Source organism: Mirounga leonina, unplaced genomic scaffold (assembly GCF_011800145.1).
Source record: "Mirounga leonina isolate KUSES-001 unplaced genomic scaffold, KU_Mleo_1.0 Mir_94, whole genome shotgun sequence".
Taxonomy (NCBI): domain Eukaryota; kingdom Metazoa; phylum Chordata; class Mammalia; order Carnivora; family Phocidae; genus Mirounga; species Mirounga leonina.
The window spans coordinates 45,307,273-45,314,643 of record NW_023270855.1 but is presented as its reverse complement, the minus strand read 5'-3'; the positions used below and the strand labels follow the sequence as shown (position 1 = coordinate 45,314,643).

Sequence of the window (7,371 nt, the reverse complement as noted above, 5' to 3'; positions counted from 1 at the left end):
GTTGGTTAAGCGACTGCCTTCGGCTCAGGTCATGATCCTGGAGTCCCGGGATCGAGTCCCGCATCGGGCTCCCTGCTCGGCGGGGAGTCTGCTTCTCCCTCTGACCCTCCTCCCTCTCATGCTCTCTGTCTCTCATTCTCTCTGTCTCAAATAAATAAATAAAATCTTTTTTAAAAATTATAAAAAAAAAAGAATTGGGGCGCCTGGGTGGCTCAGTTGGTTAAGTGTATGCCTTTGGCTCAGGTCATGATCCTGGGGTCCTGGGATCGAGCCCTGCACCAGGCTCCCTGCTCATCAGGAAGCCTGCTTCTCCGTCTGACCCTCACCCTGCTTGTGCTCTATCTCTGTCAAATAAATAAATAAATAAAATCTTAAAAAAAAATAAAAAGAATAACAGGGGGGACCTGGGGGCTCAGTCAGTTGAGCATTTGACTTTTGATTTTAGCTTGGGTTCTGATCTCAGGGTCCTGGGATTGAGCCCTGCAGGGGGTTCCAGGTTCAGCGGGGAGTCTGCTTGAGGATTTTCTCTCCTTCTCCCTCTGTCCCTCCCCTCTCTCTTTCTCTCTCTCTCTCTCAAATGGACAAATGAATCTTTAAAAAATAAAAAGAATAACAGGTGGGAGTAGGTCAGGACACCCTGAAAAGACCTCAAACTTAGAGCTCACCACTGGGGTTTGGGCCTGAGGTCTGCTTGAGAGAAACCCTGGACCCTTCTCCTGAGGACCTTGGATCTCCCTGGAGGCGTGCTCAAGGGTGAGAATGGACTTGTGGAGGACAGCATGTCCCCAAGATGTGCAGCATGTCGGGTCCAGGTCTTCCCCAGCTCTCCCCTTGCAGGGCTCTTTGGAATGAAGGAGTCACGTTGCCCACCGTGTAGCATTCATCCCACTGTACAGACAGCCACCCCAAGGCATCCAAGACCCTTCCACCAAGTCTATGACCACATGACCTCCCGGCCCCTCTCATGTCACAGGTGACTGAGGCTTCAGGTGAGTGGCCTGCCCAGGGTCAGGTGGGCCTGCAGTCAGGTCCCAGACAGCCTCTGACCCACTGGGCAATCCTCAGCAAGGAGGCCTCTCCCTAGGCCTCAGTGTGCTGTTCTGTGAAGGGGGTGGGTATGAAAGGCAGAGCACCTGACACAAGGCCTGGGAATGAGCTCTTGGGAAGTGTAGGAAAATGTGGGTCCATCTCCAGGAGCAACCATACCTGCTTCCCAGACTCCAGCTCCAGGGGTTTGGGTGGGACCCCCCCACCCACTGTTCCAGAGTCCCAGGGCCCAGGATGTTAGACACTGTCGTATTTGGCTTGCTGTGTGACCCCAGGTGTGCCCTCCACTCTCTCTGGTCTGGGTCTCTGAGCAGTCATAACTATGCAGAGCCAGGACCCACGGGAGCCCCAGCCCTGGCCCCCCAGCTCCAGCTTGACTTGCTAAATTTAACTTTCCGGGCTAATTTTAATCCCTGGCCGGAATCGGGTGCGTTCCCACGGCTGGGACGTGTTGCCCCCGCCCTGACAGGTCCCTCGGGACAGAAGGGGGGCACTGGTCCGGAGGTCCTGGTGCCAAGGTGACTCCGGAAATGCCCCCATGCCTGGCGTCCCATGGGAACATGGGACTCAGACACGAATTTCCAGGCCTGGAAGATCTGAATCTGGACCCTTCTCAATCTGTCCCCAGTTTAGACAAGGACATCTTGGCCAGGGCAAGGCTCACATAATGAGGGAGCCCCATGAGCCAGAAGGTGGGGGTGGTTCTCTCTGAACTGAGACCCAAGAGCCGAGACAGGAAGTGAGTTCCAGGTAGAAGGAGGAGCAGGTCCAAAGGCCCTGAAGAAGGACGAGACACAGTAATGAGGCTGGAGCAAGGAGTCCAGGGGTAGAGGCCACAGAGACAAGGCCATTGAGTGATCTACCCAACATACAGCTCTGATCATACCCCATTCTTGCTCACACCCTCTTCATGGCTCCCCTCTGCCCTCAGGAGAAATTTCTAGTCCCCAGCCTGGCATTTGAGGTCCTGCCCCAATCAGCCCCTGCCAATCTTAATCTACCTTCAACAAAATGACTCTGCCTGGAAAGCCCTTTTTTTGGCCAACTCCTATTCACCCTTCAAAACCCAGCTCAAAAAATTAATTCCTCTAGGAAGCCCTCCTTGCCCTCACTCTGGACTCCTACAGCTCCCGAATTTCCCCTCCAGTTTTGACCCCATGGGGCCAGGGGTGTGTATATACAGCTCTGTCTCCCTCAGACTGGAAGCCCCTCAGGACCAGATTTAGTGAATGGAGCAGGTCAAGAGAGACTCTGAACTGCCCCCAGCTTCCCTCAACAACTTCCTCTCAGACTCCCCCAGCTGACTCCCTACCCAGAAATACATGGGCATGCAAATCCAGTCACTCAGCGTTGACCTGTCTCAAGCCCAGGTGTGAAGGGCCAGCCAAGGAATGCGGAGGCGGAAGGCCCAGAGTGTGCATATATATTTGTACTCACATGCAAATCCCCACTGAGCCGCAGACAGACCCGGTGGCCTGTTCTCCAGATGTTGGCGTGATCGGAACTGCTGGGGGGAGGTGACAGCACATGCTGAATGTGCCAGGCACGAGGGGGGAGGCCTCTTCTGTGCACACATCCCCCCTCCACCCCCACGCTATCCAGCCAGAAAGCAGAGAGTTTGTGGCGTCTGTCCAGCAGAGAAGCAAAGAAATGGGCCCATTGACCCGAGAACGGAGCGGGGAAGAAGGGCCAGGAGAAATCCAAGAGGGCATCTCAGAGGAGGAAGCATGTAGTTGGGCCTTGATGGACAGGTTGGATTGGGGGTCTGAGCAGATGGGAAGGGGGTGGGCATTTGAAGCTGAGAGTCCAGTACCTCCCTACCCTTTTCTTCATACCCTCATACTTAGCATATACTAAATATCCACCATGTGCCAACTCCTTCAATAAGCTGATCACAAAGGAAGTAGAAAGTTTAAGTAGACCAATGACCATAGAAGATTAGAAAAGTGACTCAAGACCTACCATTAAAAGGACAGCAGGCCCACATGGTTTTACGGCTTTTATCAAACCTCAAAGGAGAGGGAAATGCAATGTTACTGAAACTAACCCAGACCTTTGCAAGCAATGAGAATTGCCCAAGTCATTTTTACAAAAACTCCTTTATGTCAGAACCCGACTAAGTCCAGAGAGAGAGATGTATTTTTTTTTTTAAAGATTTTATTTATTTATTTGGCAGAGAGAGACAAAGCGAGAGAAGGAACACAAGCAGGGGGAATGGGAGAGGGAGAAGCAGGCTTCCCGCTGAGCAGGGAGCCCGATGCGGGGCTCAATCCCAGGACCCTGAGATCATGATCTGAGCCGAAGGCAGACGCTGAACGACTGAGCCACCCAGGCGCCCCAGAGAGAGAGATGTATTGACCATGAAAGGGTCAATGTGAACCAGAGATTTCAGGGAAGATCTCCTGAAGAGGTGAGATTGGAGCTGAGACCTGGAACACATGAAAGAGACAGCCAAGCAAGGGAAGAGCCAGTCATGGAAGATTTTGTGGGGGTGAGGGGTATTCCTGGCAGGGGGATCTCCAAGGGCAAAGATCTGGAGCAATCAGAAGTTTGGTATTTTATTTTTATTTTTTAAGATTTTATTAATTTATTTGTCAGAGAGAGAGAGAGCACAAGCAGGGGGAGCGGCAGGCAGAGGGAGAAGCAGGCTCCCCGCTGAGCAGGGAGCCCAATGCAGGACTCGATCCCAGGATCCTGGGATCATGACCTGAGCCGAAGGCAGAAGCTTAACCGACTGAGCCACCCAGGCGTCCCAGGAGTTTGGTACTTTAAAGAAATCACAGAAGACTGTACGGGCAGACAGTATGACAGTGGGAAGAGGGGAGAGGGATGAAGGATGGTGGTAGGGAAGATTGTGAGGGTCGGATCACATAAGGCCACAGTGAAGACTGTGGGCTTTACTCTGAGGTCAACGAGGAGCCATGGAGAGTTTGGGGTCGGGGGGGTCGGGATATAATTTTACAGTTTGAAAAATCCCCTTGTATTCTCTTACATGGCTGGTGGGAGGGGAAAGAGGCAGAGCCACTCAGGAAAACCAACTGGTGTCTCCTAAAGGTGAATCCATCTTCCCTATGACCCAGCGATCTCTCTCCTCAGTATTCACCCAAGAGAGATGGGTCCATATTTTACCAAAGGACACAGACAAGAGTGTTTTCAGTAGCTTCATTCATCCTTGCCCCAAGCTGGAACCCACCCAAATGCCCTCCATGGGAGAATTGGCTAATACTCTCTACTAGACTCTATGATAGGACTACTACCTAGCACAGTAAAAGGATGCACTCCAGCTCCATGCAACCACACAGGTGCTGGACTCAACAGCGGGGACGCGCTGTGTAATCCCATTTATGTGAAGTTCCAGAAGAGGCAAAATTCCCTTTTACAGTGATGAGGGTCAGCACAGTGGCCACCCCGGGCAGGCACTGTGACAGGGCAGCAGGACTTGCAGGGGCTGCTCCCCAGCCCAGAGTCCAAGGACTCATACGTGTTTCATTTGTGCAAATGTGTTAGCCCTACTCCGATGATTTGTGCCTTTTTCTATGATTTATCTCAGTCAAAAGATTTTTTTTTAAAAGCTTCCTCTGCTCAGGGTTGCCGGTGACAGGGAGAGGCTGGGGCAGGTGTCCAGGTGGGAGATGTGAGGCCTGAACTGGGACGGGGCGGGGGGTAGAAGTGGAAGAATCGCTTGGCAACGAAAGAGCCTGGATCCACTGGTGGCATATGTGAGGGGTGGGAGAAGAGCCTAGATTCCAGGCCTGAGCATTGTGCAGGGAAAGAACTGAGGACAAAGGAAGGTTTCCTGAGTGCCTGGAGCACCATAAACTCTCAACGGCTGTACCTGTGCTCACTAAGTCAATCAACAAACACCTCTGGGGTCCTTCAGGCCATAGACTGTCACCTCTTTGACCTGGTGAGGTCTTTTAGCATCTTGGTGATGGAGATACTACAGGAACTGGAAAGAATGTCACCCTCCCACTGACCCTTCACCATTGCTTTCTCCCTGTCTGAGGACTCAGTTTTCTCACTTGTAAATGGGGGTAAGAATCCTTCTCCCCCACCAGCTGGGGAGGACGGGGTGGTGGATGGCTCTGCTGACCTTGTCTTCTTGCCTTCCAGAAGCCAGAAGGAAGAAGGGCCGGGCCTGGGGACTGGGGGCGCTGAGTCAGCATGCCATCTTGCAAGACCACAGCGACACACACAGCGACACGCTGGGTGATATCAAGCCCCCACTTCCTCCCCCATAAAATGGGTCACAGAATTCTGACCTCAAAGGCCTTGCAGTGAGAGTTTGAGAGAAAAGACCAGGAGCCAGTCAAGTTCCCCTTCTTGGCTCCCAGTGGGGCTTAAATGGGGGGACAAGTGGCACAGTCACACTGCCGGACCCCGGAGCCCAGAGGCCACAGCTTGGCAGGGCACCCGGACAGGGAAAGGAGGGGAGGAAAGGAGAAGTGAGAGGCAGGTGGGTGGTGGTGGGGAGGGGGAGGGGAGGGCCCACGGGGACGCGGCGAAGCGGGGAGGGGGCGCTGCTCCTGGGCGGCTGCAGCGAATCAAGCCTGCAACCTCGCCTCACGCAACCCAGGAGGTGGTTTCATCACCTGTTCCCCAAGTACCTCATTACAGGCGACAGGAAGAGCCCCTTGGAAAGCTGGGACCCTCCCCTTCCTCTCTCTTGAGGGCTCAAGCTATTCCGACCCCAGCTGCCAGCGACCCTCCCCCCCAGCAGGGGCCCTGGGCCTGCCTCCTACCCTGGGGGCCAGGGGAGATGGTGCCCCAAGTGGGGGGCCTCTGTGGGTGACCTAGGGGCTGGCTCAGCCCACAGTAGGCCCCAAGGGCAGGTGGGCTCTGGCAGTGACTCTGGTGTGGCCAAACTTGTGTGGGCCTCAGTTTCCTCCTCCAGGAAATGGGGAGAGTCAGGGCTGCCTTGCTGAGCTGGGGTTGGGGGTGCTGGGGCTTCACAGTAGGTGTTCTGTACTCCTCCTTCCCCTGTGCATCAAGCTTTCATGGTCACATGGTCACCTCTACTCAGCCCTGGGAGGTGCCCAGATCAGGCAAGGGCCCTAGGCAGACTAGGCAGGGGGTTTAAGGAATTAGGGGGACGAGAAGAAAGCCCATTCCTCAAATGGAAAGATGAGGGTAGGGAGATGCCCCACACGAGGAGTCCCCCAAACAATGCAGAGCCCCTCAAAATGCACAGATGCTTAAAACAAACATAGATCTCCCGGACACATGGATCACCCTCAAACACATGTGGATCCCTCCATACAAAAGTCCCCAAAAGACATGCGGTCCAAAATACACACAGACCCCCCAAACCCATGCAGCTTTCCAAACACACATATCCCCAAAACACACTCAGAGCACCCTGCACATGTAGACCCCCAAATACACACAGACCTCTCCAGACACACGCTGAGCCCCCAACACATACCAATTCCCCAAATGCACCAGACTCCCAAATACACGCAGACACTCCCAAACATACCATGCCCCCCAAACACATGCATGTCCGTTGTCCTTAGACCCTCAGACACAGGTAGGGCCCCCAGACCTACAGTGGTAATAATGCCCAACCCTCTGGCTTCTGGAGCCAGAGTGGTCAGCAGCTCCAGGGGAGGGTCGGGGGTTGGGGAGACTGTGGGAAGTGAACACCTGGGGTGGGTCACATATCTGGGCACTTCATGGGGCTCACAGGCTACACCGGAGCAGGTGGCAGGGGATTGTAGGGATCTTTTTTTTTTTTTTAAAGATTTTATTTATTTATTTGAGAGAGAGAGAATGAGAGAGAGTGAGCACATGAGAGGGGGGAGGGTCAGAGGGAGAAGCAGATTCCCTGCTAAGCGGGGAGCCCAATGCGGGACTCGATCCCGGGACTCCAGGATCATGACCTGAGCCGAAGGCAGTCGCTTAACCAACTGAGCCACCCAGGCGCCTGGATTGTAGGGATCTTTGTGGTGATCCTGGGAACTGTAGGGGTCTGAGGGATGAGGTGTGTCACCCATATACAGCTCTGAATCCCCAGAAACTGAGAATGTTCCAGTTGGAGAAGACCCCTTAGGGATCCCTTGTCCATGAGTCCCTCTGATACCCATGGGGAAACTGAGGCCCAGTGGGGTCCCTCAGACTTCCCCTCCCCAGGTTTGCTCCTAGGAGGGCTCACTGTGGCCATGTCCTGAGAGGCCAGGGCTGTAGCTGTGGGCCTGGCCAGACCAGGGTTCAATTCCTGGCTCCAACGCACATTCATTGCCTGACATGCTCTGAGCCTTAGTTTCCCCATTTGTACTGCGAGTCCCTGGGAGTTCCCCAGGCGCCCACCTACCTGTCCCTCCT

The 7,371-nt window shown here is 54.1% G+C and overlaps 1 protein-coding gene across 1 annotated transcript in view; it reads right to left on the bottom strand.

Annotated features, from left to right (window-relative positions):
- Positions 1–7,371, bottom strand: part of LOC118005647 (myocyte-specific enhancer factor 2B-like) — a 25,847-nt gene that overhangs the window by 5,953 nt on the left and 12,523 nt on the right. The window lies entirely within an intron of this gene.